Genomic DNA, 14,250 nt, shown 5'->3' on the forward strand with positions numbered 1-14,250 from the left:
TTATCTCAATTTTTTAACGGTTGCATGAGACTGAGGCCCAGAGGGGTTCATTAGGATGCAGGTGTCTAAAGAGGGTGAGGACGCATGCTGTGCTCACTGCCTTCTAGAATGCCCTGCTTTGTATAGAATTGTGTCCCCTAATGGACTTGCAAAGGCAGGATTCTCATCTATGGGGAATCAACCCAGGGAAGGGTGAACCTCTAGAGAATGTGGCCCCAAGGCTCATTCCTGCCTGAAAGCGCTACAGGGGTTGGAATGGACAGTTCCCACACCAAATCCTAGGAACGGAATGCTGTCTGCGTGCACTGCTGTGTTTCTAAAGAACTCTTCAATTTATAACCTCGTAGAACTATTTGAATAAAGAGTTGGGAGGATGAATGCAATGTACATTTTGGAGGTTGGAGACAAAAGGGAACTGACTAAGATGGGCCGAGGACTCAGGGAAGTTCCCACAGGCTTTCCTCCTTCATGACCTGGGGGCCTGTGAATTCTCCCATCATGAGTGGACAGGGAAAGCTCCCTTCCCTACCCACAGAATTGGGTGATTCTCAAGAGTGACTGACGAGGGGCCAGCTCCATACTTGCTGGCTGTACCAGGCCTCACTAGGGTGATACCTGCTCCAGGCTCTCTAAGGAGAAGCGTCACGCTCCCTGCCAGAGAGCTTTTCACCAAACTTCATTTTGGTGTTCACAGCAAGGTCATATCATGAAAAGCAGCATTAATGAATTTTTTCATGGAAATATCAAATCATGTTTGTTCGGTCTCACTTCAGTTGGACAATGGTTTCCTTGCAAATTGGATTTCCTTTAAGAAGTTCGCTAGGTCTCAGGCAGTCTCAACACATGTACTTAGAAAGGCTTCCTCAAGTCCATAGCCCTAGAATGAAGACTAGAGAATTAGGATGGGGATGGTTTTATGTCCAGCCTGAAAGGAAACAATGTTACACTTCAAACACTGTAAAGACAATCAATTAGACGACTTTCCTTAGAACACAGAAAATATTGAAAATTAGGTGAATGATCAATTTAGTGGACTGTGTCAGACTTTGAGTAAGAGATGCTGACTACTTTCTTTCTCATCATTGTCATCCTCTACATGTGCACAAACAGGCCAACACACACACACACACACACACGGTGATGATAGCTCTTGTGCCTTGGGGTTCAATGCAGCTGCAGGTACTGAACACTCACCATGTCCTTGGGTCTTTGCTAAGGATGTTGTGTTCATGATTTCACTTAATCCTCATAACAACCACTTGATCTAGGTACCATCCTGCATACTATAAAGGGATCCACTAAACAGGGATTTTGCTATGGATAAATACCATGCCCAGTTTATGCTCCAACCCAGATCTGCTGACCATAACCAGACCTTCCCCAGTGGCCAACCATGTGGAGGTGTTGGATTTCCTGGATGCTGTCAGGGTCCAAAATAACACCAGGAGCCAGGAGGAATTCCACAGATAATCTGGTCACCCTTCCTTTCCTAAATGATGCTGTGAGATGCCATGTTTCCTGTGGCCTCTCTGAGCCATGCCACAGGATGGATCTATCAGCTCTTTTTGTAATGAAGTAGTGGCCATCTTGGTAATGTGCCCCTTTCCATTGGTTCTTCCTCCTTTATCTCTTTCTTTACCTCTCACTCTTGCTTCCCTGGGCTTGCATCCTCTAATAAGGCATTAGTACTTCAGCTTCTGCATAATGCTCTGTTTTATAGGCAACTTGGGCTAAAGCAGATGGTCATCAGTGCTTGAAGCTGCAACAAAAGATGAGGAACACATATTTGTCAAGCACTTTCTATACATCAGATTATTTACTCCTGAGGAAGCAGCTGGAGTTTTGCTGTGGACCCTGAGTGTGCCCGATGGCTAAGAAAGTCAAGCCTGCAGAAGGAGTTCCCAGAAGTATTTGATCAGTTCTTTGTTTCCAGTTCAAATAATAAGACAAGATTAACCGGGTGGTGAGGATTCTTGACCTGCTGCCTTCGTCTGTCTCCTTTATCCCCAAGCTCTGTTTGTGGGCTCAGGGGCTTGGTCCCAGACCATGGGAAGCCATGCTGACCATCAATCATTCATCATAGATTTCCCCTGGAGCCCTCCCTGTCTCTCCAGCTCTTCCCAAGGTCTGGCTTCTTCTAGGATCCGGTCCAGTGTGGGCTACCAATATCCTCTGGCATCCAGAACTCAGCCCTGTGATGATGCTCTTCCCAAGAATGTGACCTGAGCCACAACATTTTACTGACATGTCCCCTAGAGTCCTCTCTCTCATTCCAAGAAGAGCTCTGTGGCTTCCATCCAGTGCTGGGACTGTCTCTAAGATGAAGGTGGGCAAACTCATTCACTCATTTAACAAGCTTTTAGTGAACACATGGTATGTACTGTTCCTAGGCTCTGCTCTTGAAGAGTCTGTGGTAGATGGAGCTTCAGATTTCAGGTTTCCAATGGCTCTGAGAGGCTGAACTATAGGAATTTCAGAGGGCCATCTCCTTTAAACAAGAGCTATTCTGTAACACACCATTGAGTTCATTGACTCATATTAAGCCATACCATATACAATAGAGTCTCTGTTCACTGGTCTCTACTTAGCCTATGTTGTAGAGTATATCTCTGCTCCAGATAGTCACTACCTCGTTTGGGAGAGGATTGCATGGCCTCTCCCTTTGAGATCAAGCTTGTCCAAGAGTTGCAGTGCCCCACCACACACCCCACCTCCCCGTCCAGCCCCAGGAGATTATATTGTCCCCTCCCTGATGAAAGGCTCAACCATGTGACTTGCTCTGGTTAGTACAAGGTGAGGGTAAGGCATGTGCCAGGTCCACATGGAAGTGGTAAGGGCCATTGCATGGTTCCACATCCCTTTTCCTGTACCATGATACTGGCATGCCCCAGATAGGGACAGATCCTTTCACCTGGATTCTGAAACAACGAGAGGGAGACATGGAGCTCCAGCCAAATGGGAAGGGTGCCTGATGTGAAGGAGAAGCAAATCTTTGTTCTTGTAAGCCAATGAAGCTTTGGAGCTCTAGGTCACTGCAGCATAAACTGATGAAAGCCGACAGTGCGACAGAAATGCATGTGTTGTGTTTACGAGCAAGAGTACTTACATGGAACACAGTCACAAATGCTCACAAGCTGAACATCATCAGCTTTGCAGCAGCTCTCTGGGGTGCACACATTCTTCTGTGTCCCCCAGGAAAGAGATGTATGCTTGCCACAAATTGCACATGTTTTTTCCCAACCTGTTTATTCCAGTTGCACATGTCACTGCAATTACATAATCTAATTAAATAGTGTGAAACCAATGAAGTATGAGTACAAAAAGAAGGATATTTATTGTTTCTCTTAAAACTAAGTCCGGGCCAGGCATGGTGGCTCATGCCTATAATCCCAGCACTTTGGGAGGTCAAGGCGGGTGGATCACCTGAGGGCAGGAGTTCAAGACCAGCCTGGCCAACATGGTGAAACCTGGTCTCTTCTAAGAATACAAAATTAGCCAGGCATCGTGGCGTGAGCCTGTAATCCCAGCTACTTTGGCGGCTGAGGCAGGAGAATCATTTGAACCTGGTGGGTGGAGGTTGCAGCGAGCCGAGATCGCACCCCTGTACTCCAGCCTGGGCAACAAGAGTGAAACTCCATTAAAATAAATAAATAAATAAACGCCAAACAAACAAACAAAAAACAAAACAAAACAAACAAAGGTAAGTCGAATGCTTTGAAAAGACTGCAAACAGGCAAGTCTTTCAGCATATTGCTGTTGAATTAAGTGTAGGTGAGACAACCATATCATAAAACTCCAGAACTTTTGGAATTTTGATTATTTCTCAAATGGCTTTATTTTCACACTTCACTTTAAAGAAATCAAAATGGAAATCACAAAGATTCATAGGAACCATTTATGCAAGGAGACACAAAACTTCAGTGAGCAACTCATAGCCAAAAGAAGGCCTCAGTACTCCATCAAAATCCTGGCGAGTGAACGCACAAACGTGTGTTTTTGGTAAAATAAATATTTACAGTACACATGTATCCTTTTTTATGATATCCTCCTTTTACTGACTTTCAATGAACAGGATTGGTTGCAATTAGGATGGGTGTGTAGTTTTTATGAGACACCCCTCTCCTGTGAAACAAGCCTGCGGGTGGATCTTTCTGGGCCCCCATAGGCACACCCCTTGCAGACCCCGCTTTGCATATCCCAGTGCTAAGGGCCAAGATGCACCTCCGTGTGGCTGTGGAGGCCTTTAGGCCCTGTGCCTCCTCCTGGCTGTGTTGTGGGTGAGCTGGGGTTGATTCTGCTGAGGAGCTGGGAGGGGCACTTGTGTTCCTGCAAATGCCAACCCTGGGGACAGCCGAGAGGGGCTTTGGAAATGCGGACTCAAAGCAGCACTTGCTGTTCGCAGCAGCTGTCCCCGGAACTGGAGGAAGGCTTTCCAGAGGTCCTGGTTCTGAAAAGCTTATGGCTCCCCTCTCCTATTGCCCCAGGTCAAAATAAAAACAAGACCAAGCCAGGAGGAAATAAAGTAGAATTCTAATGTGTCCCAGGACATGATTTTTCAGTGTTCTTCGGTAATAAATACCAGACTTTCAAATAAAATGTTTTGCTTTCTTTTTTTTTTTTTTTTGGTGTCCTCCTGCTCTCAGAGTCCTAAAGGTGGCCCTCCCTGACTGTTGCCACCCAAGCTCTAGTGCAGGTGGCCTCTGTGAGGGTCAGACATCCTCTGTGTGCACTGAGGGGTCAGTTCTCCCTCCTCCTTGAAACACGTGGCTGCGCATCTTCCCTCACCTCCTCCTCGTTTTTTATTTTCCCTCCTTGGCTCTGGTGAAGTAGAGTGACAGGAAAATACATTCTGTTCCCCACTCCTGGGCCCTGCCTGCACTCATGACTTCTTTTCAGCTGTGCACAGTCTGCTCCCTACACACCAGGAGTAAACTCCCAGTCTGTGACTTCAGCCTCCTTGTCTCCCATGCAGTCACCTGGGGAAGAGTGTGAGCCTGGAACCTCAGTACACACTAAGGTATGCATGCAGGTGGATGAGTCCAGTCTGACACTCTGCTCTTTTTGTCAGAAGAACAGGAGCCCAGAGAGGGCAGGGAGTGCAGTCAGGAGTCAGAGAACCGGGGCCTCTCCTGCTGCCTTTGAAGCCAGCTTGTGCCTATCAACCCCTTCCTCCATCTCCACTCTGAGGGGGATGGGAGAGCAGTCATTCTCACATCCCTGTGAAATTCACAGCAACGGGTTTCCTCATTCCCATTGAGACAAGTCATGGAGAAGACACTTGTCCCCTATGATTGAAATTTCAGGTAATAATGGTCAAATGCACTTAGCACATCTTAGTTCCTGTGGGCTTTACAAAAAAATATGAGCAAACAAAAAGGAGAACTATGACCGGAACCATAGCAGGAAACCTGCTGGTGGCCAAAGTCAAAATCTTAGAAGCTTGCAGAGAAAAAAAAAAAAGAGGGCTTTCAAAGGAGCAACAATATCACTGGGACCTCCATAAAGAGAGAGAAGCAGCAGAGAAAATGCCGGTAGGGAGGACAAATGATCAAGTAGAGTACAGCCTCACTCAAGAGTGGAAAAGGAAATTGTCATTCTGCAGAAGAAATCACTAGGCAACACCACTTAAAGGTCAAGACTAACCAAGAGGTCAGGCACAGTGGCTCATGCCTGTAATCTCAGCACTTTAGGAGGCTGAGGTGGGTGGATCACGAGGTCAGGAGTTCGAGACCAGCCTGGCCAACATGGCAAAACGCCCTCTCTACTAAAAATACAAAAATTCGCCGGACATGGTGGTGGACGCCTGTAATCATCCCAGCTGCTTGGGAGGCTGAGGCAGGAGAATTGCTTGAACCTGGGAGGTGGAGGTTGCAGTGAGCCAAGATCATGCCAGCCTGGGGGACAGTGAGAAAAAAAAAAAGAGTAACCCAGACCTAGAACTGGTATCTCTCTTTTGTAAATCGAGCATTGAAACAAAATGTGACTCCTCCACAGGAGGCCGGGAAACAGAGAAGTGTATGGCAACAGTATCTGCCTACTGAGAAAGAAATGTTACCTCCAGAAGCAGAAAATAATTTAAATGGTAACAGAGAATTCTGTCCTAGTTCATTGGGAGAAAATTTATTTCTAAGGGTTAAATTGCTAAGAGAGAAGTTATCTCTTATCTAAAAGATAACAATCCTTCAAGATCAAAAAAGACAGGAAGAGACTGAAATGTTGAAGGCTGGAGAGGACTTAGGAGAAAGAACAGCTAAAGGCAGAGTAGGTTCTGGGACAGAAGACACCCATGGGGACGGCTGAATTCCCATGAGGTCTGTAGTTGAGGCAACGTGTCACAGCAAATTGTGTCATAGCAAAGATCCTGCTCTCAATAATTCCGCTATGGTTAGGTAGGATGTTACAAGCACATTCTTTGGCTGGCTTTTGCACCTTTGCTGTAACTCTAAACTACATTCACAGCAAGTTTGTTTTAAAGGTGTGTGTAAGGATGGCTGGGGTTCAGGGCCTCACATGAGGCGTTTCCTCACTGACTCTGTCCTGCTTACAACCCCCTTCTGGATGTTCCCAATACACACATAGTCTCAAGCAACACCCAAGCACACACACTTTAACACAGCAAGACAAAGCATCACCCACAGAGCAGCATGGCAGAAACAAAGCCATGTGCAAGGTCCCAGGTAACCAGGTGGATACAAGGCCCATGCCTGTGCCCTCTCCTTCTGCCTGCAGACCTCAGACCCTGCTCCAGCATGAAAGCCCCTCAGGAGCAGAGCAGGCAACCTACACATGCAGTCCTGCTGTCAGGGTCCCAGTTCTTACTCCATGAAGGGCCACTCCAGACTCCTACCCCACCATGGCCCCAGTGGGGACTCTAAGCCAGAGCCCCTGCCCACCAATCCATCTCCTTTACTTACTATCTGGCCAAGGGACACACACGCTGACTTCCTTCTCTCCCCCTGGAGGTGCACTTAAGCAGCAATGCCTGGGTGCGTCTCAAAAAATTCCTCCAGATCTTTGTCTTCTTTCAAATATTGTCCTTGTAAGAAGACTGAGGTCTCAATTTCATAGTCTCTCCATCTGTTTTTTTTGTCATGAGTCGCGTAAGCTGCATACACTACCTCAACTGGTTTGGTGCTGGAACTTGGGCTGAAAGGAGGGGGGAGGGCAGAAGTTCTAAGCCACAGCAAATATCGAAATAGAAGTGAGTTGTCCCTTAAAGAATTCCAGGTGTAAGATTCTGCCACCTTCTCTTGTGCACATGATTCCAGCCCACCCTCAGAATTTCAGGTTTGTCTTGCAGGTGTCAGCATTTCCGCCATTTCTGAGTTATTCAACTAAGGGACTACTGAAAATACCATGACTTCTTCGGCTCACATAGTCTCACCCTTCCTCCTAGCACCTTGTAAACCAAAAATAAAATTCTGAGTTCTTCTGCCAAATCCTCTGAATGGATTCTTCCTCTTGGCCAGGGCATTCCAACATTAACCTGAGAAACTGGCTCAGGTCATGACAGGAAGGGGGCGTTAGACAAGCCTCATTATGCCCTCCTCCCTTTTTGATTTCAAGACAAGCTGACCAGCATTAATATCAACACAGATCTTAACTCTGATAAGAAGCATTTACAGTCTATTCTCTCTGAAGCCTGCTACCTGGAGGCTTCATCTGCATGATAAAACTTTGGTTTCTGAAATCTCTTATGGCAGCTCAGACATTCCTTTCTATTGATAATAACTCTTTCAACCAGTTGCCAATCAGAACAATTTTAAATCTACCTATAACCTGGAAGCACCCCTGCTAATGTATATAAATATATATAATGTATATATAAATTTATTTCTATATTTATTTAATAAATTTAATAAATAGATATATTAAATCTATTTATATATTTATTTAATAAATTTAATAGATATATTAAATTTATTTATATATTTATTTAATAAATTTAATAAATAGATATATTAAATTTATTAAATATTTATAAATATATATTCATTAAATTTATTAAATATTTATAAATATATATAATGTATAAAAATATCCAGCTCTGATCTGCACTTGAAAACATTATTAATAATACTATCTATAAAACAAGGATTTGACTGAGATGGTTCTTTTTAGGTATCTCCCAGCTCGGCCACTCTGATGTTAGAGCTCTGATTCCCCGGAGTGGCTGAGCCTTACCAGGTTTTGAAAGTCAGCGTTCTGTACTAGTGGGTTATGCTGGGAGGCACAGAGCTCTCGGAGTTCAAGATCCAATTTTTTTTTTTTTTTTTACTTACTCACGGATAATAATTAGATTGACAATTTACTTCTCATAACAATGAAAATGAGAAAAAATAAATTTATATTACCAAGGTGCTGAAAAAGAATAATTGTCAACTAGGAATTCTATACCTTGTTATTTATTTATTTATTATTATTATTATACTTTAGGTTTTAGGGTACATGTGCATAATGTGCAGATTTGTTACATATGTATCCATGTGCCATGTTGGTGTGCTGCACCCATTAACTCATCATTTAGCATTAGGTGTATCTCCTAATGCTATCCCTCCCCCCTCCCCCAACCCCACAACAGTCCCTGGAGTGTGATGTTCCCCTTCCTGTGTCCATGTGTTCTCATTGTTCAATTCCCACCTATGAGTGAGAACATGCGGTGTTTGGTTTTTTATCTTTGCAATAGTTTACTGAGAATGATGATTTCCAGTTTCAAGACCCAATTTTTAATCCTGGCACGACCTTCTTGTTTGGGGCCATTGAGCAAGGAGAGACATCACCTCCTCAGAGTCACAGTGCAGCTTGAGTTGTACACAGCATGTGAGTGTTCCTCATCCCTTAACCCTCCCACAGGGCCTGGAGCATTCTAACACAGTTCCCCTGCCCTTGCCCATTTCCTACATAAGAGGGGGCCAATCTTGAAGCTGGCATTTGACAGAAGCAGAATAACACTCAGTAAAGCTAAATAGATGATGAAGAACAAAAACATCTTAAAATAGTCTAAGTTTGGTTTATAGTGACCACAAAGGAATACATGAAAAATACCGTTTTAGACTCAATAAGGATGTTGGAGTTTTGTCCATGATAATTTTTAATCTTTTCTCAATTCCTTTTTAATATTCTTTTCCCATAATATTTGACTTTGGTGCCATGAATGGATCAGACAGTGTTATTTCATCTGAATTTTAGCTGCAGCACTAAACAATTTCTACACCCGAAGTATGCTGGGTAATACTAGGGCTTAGCAGTGTTGCTTCTCCTTTTCTTTTTCTGGGCATGTGGGAAACTGCACTTTACAGGGTCCTTGCACTGGGTTTTACTTTCTTCCTCAGCCTAGAAGTGACACAGGTCTCTTGTGCTGCCATTTAATTGGTCAAATCTGGACACCTTGGCTCCACCTAAGTCTGCACTCTCTTTCCTTTCTTCAGTCAAAGATGTTCTTGATGGAGTCTCTGTCAGCCTGGATCCCAGAGTGCCCATGTGGAGCAGAAAACTCCTTGCCCCAAGTTGGACATGTAGCGTGAGTGAGAAATAAATCTAAGTGTTATGTTTTGGGAATTTCAAAGTGCATTTGTTATTGCAGCATAATCTAGTCTCCGCTGAATAATATAGAAGGTCTAATGGCAACAGGTTAAAAAAAGTAAGAAAGGATGTCATCAAATCACTTTGTAGCAATTGCACCTACCTGGCTCTGCTAGTAAATGAGGAAAGAATAAGAAAGTAGTGATAGTCCTAACATACCTAAAACATAACAACTTACAATAATCACTTCTCCAAAATCCTTCTCACTCAAGGGATTCCACAGATGTTTGTTGATGAGTTAGCCAACTTGAAGTTGAATTGATCGTTATAGTTTATTTGTTCCTTCAATAAATATGTTCCAGGTTTTTCATCATGTGGTAGGAAACAGGCAACTAACAAGATGTACATGTAATATTTACAGTATGATAGATGGTGATAACTGCTATGTTCAAAAGAAAAATGCAGGAAAGAGGGTAGGGAGTAAAGGGTGGTATACAATTTTAAATAGGGTGGCAGGAAATTGCTTACTGAGAAGGTGAGAGAATAAGCTATGCTGATATCAGAAAGAAAAAGTGACATAGGCAGAAGGGACAGGAAGTGCAAATGGGCTGAGCTAGAACTTTGTCTGGTCCCTTCAAGGTTAGCAGGGAGGCCAGGGAGCTGAAAGAAGCAAGCAAGAGCGGAAGTGGGAGGAGAGGAGGGCAGTTGTCTATGGGTGAGGATGTAGGCAGAGCAAACTTGCAAGACCTTATAGCTCTGTAGGTAAGGCAGATTCTACCAAGTCCGAGTGCAGAAGCAAGTCAGAGTAGAGCGACAGCAGAGGAGAGCCATGCTCTGACTGAATGAGGAAGAATCTGGGTTGAAGTGCAAGGGGAGGAGCTTTGAGACCAGTTCGGAAGCCATTTTAACAGCCCAGGTGGGAAATGATAGCCTCTGGCCAGGGTGGCAGTGGGGCAAGGGTGAGGAATGGTGAGATGCAAGAATGCAGGTAGAGCTGCAGGTATTGTGATGGATCAGATGTGCAGTGTGAGCGTCCACGACGATGCTGAGAGTTTTGGCCTGAATAACCATTTTTTGATCATCTTATGATCATCACGCCCGCTTGTCAGTAGAGGCACCACTAACCTTATACATGGAGAAATACAAACCTGGAGAGATGGAATCATGTTTCTGAGATCACAAACGTGGCAGGTCCGGGGATCTGTACATACCCCTGTGATCCACATTCTTCTGACCCCAGATCTCCTGCATCCCATTTCTCCCCATAACTGCATCCTCTTGGAGGCCATTGGAAGCAGAATGAGAAGCAAGACATTATGACCAAGAAAAGTCCTTGCCAGATATCTCTCTTCATTCTCTCTGAAAGCCCACATGCCACCCAATCGGCTTCTGAATTACACAGGATCTAAAGGAGTGTTTCCTTTTGTTATTTGCAAAATAAGAAGGGGTCACTTCTAAGCTTTTTCTATGCACATCCTCTTACCGTGAATCACTATTTCATGTTCAGTGAGTGGGAGCAAAATATTGGAAGCCTTCTGGGGGTTGCTGCTGGGGAAGAATGTTTCATTATGTAACCACAGACATGGGCTACTCCAGAGTTCTTGACAAATGTCCATGTGTTTTCTGACCACCCTGCAAGGAGGGGAACTGGTTTGAACTTGGCCTATGCACTTCACTTCAGCTCTGAGACACATGGACATTCCCGGGTCTGCCACAGGCTCTGTGGAGGGCGGCTGAGTACAAGACACAGCCATCCGCTCTCCTTTCATGCCTTGGAAGGAATGCCCATCGAATCCTTCCTTGCATCCCTTTAGGATGTTTTCTTGGAACTTAGAAAAACACCATTTTCTTTCACACAGGATAGAAGAATTTTTTCCCAAAGGTTGAGCTCAACAGCATGAACTTGAAGCTTTTTTTTCCTCAAAGTGTGATTGATGGCCATCTGTCTGTCACCAGAGATATTTTTCTTAAATGAAGATTCCTGAACCCCACCCCAATTACATGAAATTAAAATAGTTGGGGTGAGGCCAGGAATACCTGCATTGTGAGCAATCTCCCCAGATTATTTTTATATCCACTATGTCTAAGCTTCAGAACTGGATGAAGAACCAGAAATGCAAAGCTCTAGTCCTGTGGGAGCCCCTGCATTCACTACTTGAGACCATTTTGAGGCCAATAGACCCCAGCTGGATCCCATCTTCTCTACCGCCAGTCCTGCCCTCCCCAGCAGGCATACCAGAGCTGCAGGGACCAGGCTGCCCCTAGCCCTCTGATAAATGCTGTCACAGCCTGGCTGCAGGTGCCAGGACTCAGAGGTTGTCCTGGGCTTCCCCAGCCTGGATAAGAAGCAGCGGTGATGGATGGCCCCAGAGGGACAGGCTGACCCAGGCCCCCTTTCTGGTCCTGATGAGAACTGTGCAGCAAGCCCATAGCCAGGACTGTCAGTACATCAACTGACAAAGAAGGACTTGGCCTCTGGTGAGCATAAAATCCTCTCCTGACTAAGGTTGAGGGGCTGGAATTGACCTTTCCAGAATGTCCACCCTTTCCCTTAGTCTAAACAAATCCTTTTTCTCTTTTCCACTCAGCCGAGGGCCAGGCCCCCTTCCTGACTGCCCCAGCTCACATGGGCCCCCTTCTCGAAATCCCATTGCACTCACCATTGCCATTGGCCTCACCTTACTCTGTCTTGCCTTTTTCATTGCTGATTCATGTGGGTTACTGTGGTGCAGTGGAAAGAGTGTAGAGCTTGAGCCAGCAGATTCAGGTGTGAATCGCAGCTCTAGAGTGCAGCGTCTACCTCTCAGAGTCTCAGGGTCTTGTGTGTTCAGTGGTGACGAGACCACACAGCATCGTGCAGGGTGAAATAAGATGACCCATGGAAAGCTCTTGACACAAAATGAGACTCCTCCCCATCCTGCAGAGCACACAAGTTTAAGGTATATTAGATACAGCCCTGCTTTTCTGTTCCTAGAAAGTTTGGCAGCAGCTGACATTTCCTGAGTACTTACTGCCTGCTAGGCACTGTGCTAAACTCTTTCGTGTGTTATTTCAGTCAGTGATCCCAACCACCCTGTCAGATAGGTCCTATTATTATTCCCATTCCACAGATCTGAAAAATAGAGGTTAGCTTGGTTAAGCCATCTGCCAAAGAGCAGATAGTGATAAGCCGCGGTCAGGAATCAAACCCAGGTGTGGCTGGTTCCAGGGCCCGTGGGATGCTAGTCTCTGACGACAACTCACATACAGACTTGTTGACTGTAAGTTTCTGGATATTTTCATGTCAATGAATACTGTAATGAACCAACCAACTTTCTAATTTTTTAAGATCAATGGTTCCTTCATCCTTATAATCTCACGACTACACTACAAATTCCCACAATCCATCTCTAAGCACCTCTAAACCCAAATTATTTTCCTTCTAAAATAAACCAGTATAATAATAACTACAGTATGATCATGGTAACAATAAAAATTTTGAACTTAGTTTTTCTCTCCTTTTGTTTCATGACAGTGGATAATGTGAGAGCGGAGAATGGAACAGGAGCTTGGAGAGGTGATGGCAGCGGCTGAGCAGCGTGTTTGTTGTACCTACCCTCTGTTGGGGCTGTCTGGGGAGAGCCGTGATGGGGTGCAGGGTGGGGAGTCTTATACCATGCTCATCGCTCTGGAGGGAACACGACTCCAGTCACAAGAACTGAGCTGAGGTCTCTGGTTCGTTATTTTTTGCTTTGTAGCTGAGAATGTTAGTAAGCTCTGCTGCTGTTTGACACACGATAGTGCCATCTTCCTTGTGAGTCACTGAAGAACTTGGAATGTGGTGTGTGAATTGCTTCGAAGACCCTGACTGGCCACCTGAACAACAGGTGTCAGTTCTGAATTTAGGAGGTGCTTAGTAAATATTTACTTTGGGATTTTAATCAGAAATAATTGTTTTAATCCTAAATTATTGAATTTGAATTTGACCACACTTGGAGGAGGCAGATCTTGAGTTCACTGGGTTCTTTACCTGTAGCATTACATACCCACCTGGATCACATAATAAAGATGGATAAGCAACAGCTACAATGAGCATCCAAGAAACACATGCCTGCCTGACCGCACGCATCTCACAGTCAAAGTCAGTGACATTTCAATGCTTTTCCAACCACCAATTCGTATGATCCTCATACTGGGTAAGCACCGACATTCTGTAGATAAGGAAATGAGGAGAAGTTGGTCCACTTTACATAAGCTTGAATGATATGTGTCAAAAAAAAAAAAAAAAAGTAGGAGGATGTTAACATCTTTAACCACTGTGTTCCAGAAGGTAATTTCCTCCCCACCTCCCTGTAGGAAACTGTGTAGTATCATTTTGCTGTTGATTTTGTCTAATCTCTTTCTTTGAAGAAATAAGTGTGATAACATAATTTCTAACTCTGTTAATCAGTAATTGTTAAGACAAGAGAAGACATTGTTTTACTGGTTGTAAATCTAAGAGTAAAGCACGTAAAATTGATTTGAACAATATCCAGTGATATGCTTTTTAAAATGTTTACTCAACTTTTCAGTAATCACATTGAGGTTTTTCTATTATCAGTATTTTAAAATGAAATTTTTAATAGTGCTGTATAAAAATTGATTTATGTCATACTAAAAACTACTTCCAGCTGATTAGTTTCTGCTGTGTCTTAGCCTAACTCAAGTGCACAAAATTTACATTTAGCTGTATTTGACTCTTGGACCTGT

General features: G+C 44.2%; 1 long non-coding RNA gene across 2 annotated transcripts in view; it reads left to right on the forward strand.

The window, feature by feature from the left end:
- Positions 1-14,250, forward strand: part of LOC129460535 (uncharacterized) — a 45,967-nt gene that overhangs the window by 14,801 nt on the left and 16,916 nt on the right. The window contains exons 2-4 of one of the 2 annotated variants that reach the window (XR_008650251.2): positions 1,721-2,326; positions 9,429-9,520; positions 13,037-13,236. This is a non-coding gene — a long non-coding RNA (uncharacterized lncRNA). The remainder of the gene's footprint in view (positions 1-1,720; positions 2,327-9,428; positions 9,521-13,036; positions 13,237-14,250) is intronic. The other variant, XR_010121316.1, reaches the window with a different exon arrangement.

This window comes from Symphalangus syndactylus, chromosome 1 (genome assembly GCF_028878055.3).
Source record: "Symphalangus syndactylus isolate Jambi chromosome 1, NHGRI_mSymSyn1-v2.1_pri, whole genome shotgun sequence".
Classification (NCBI taxonomy): domain Eukaryota; kingdom Metazoa; phylum Chordata; class Mammalia; order Primates; family Hylobatidae; genus Symphalangus; species Symphalangus syndactylus.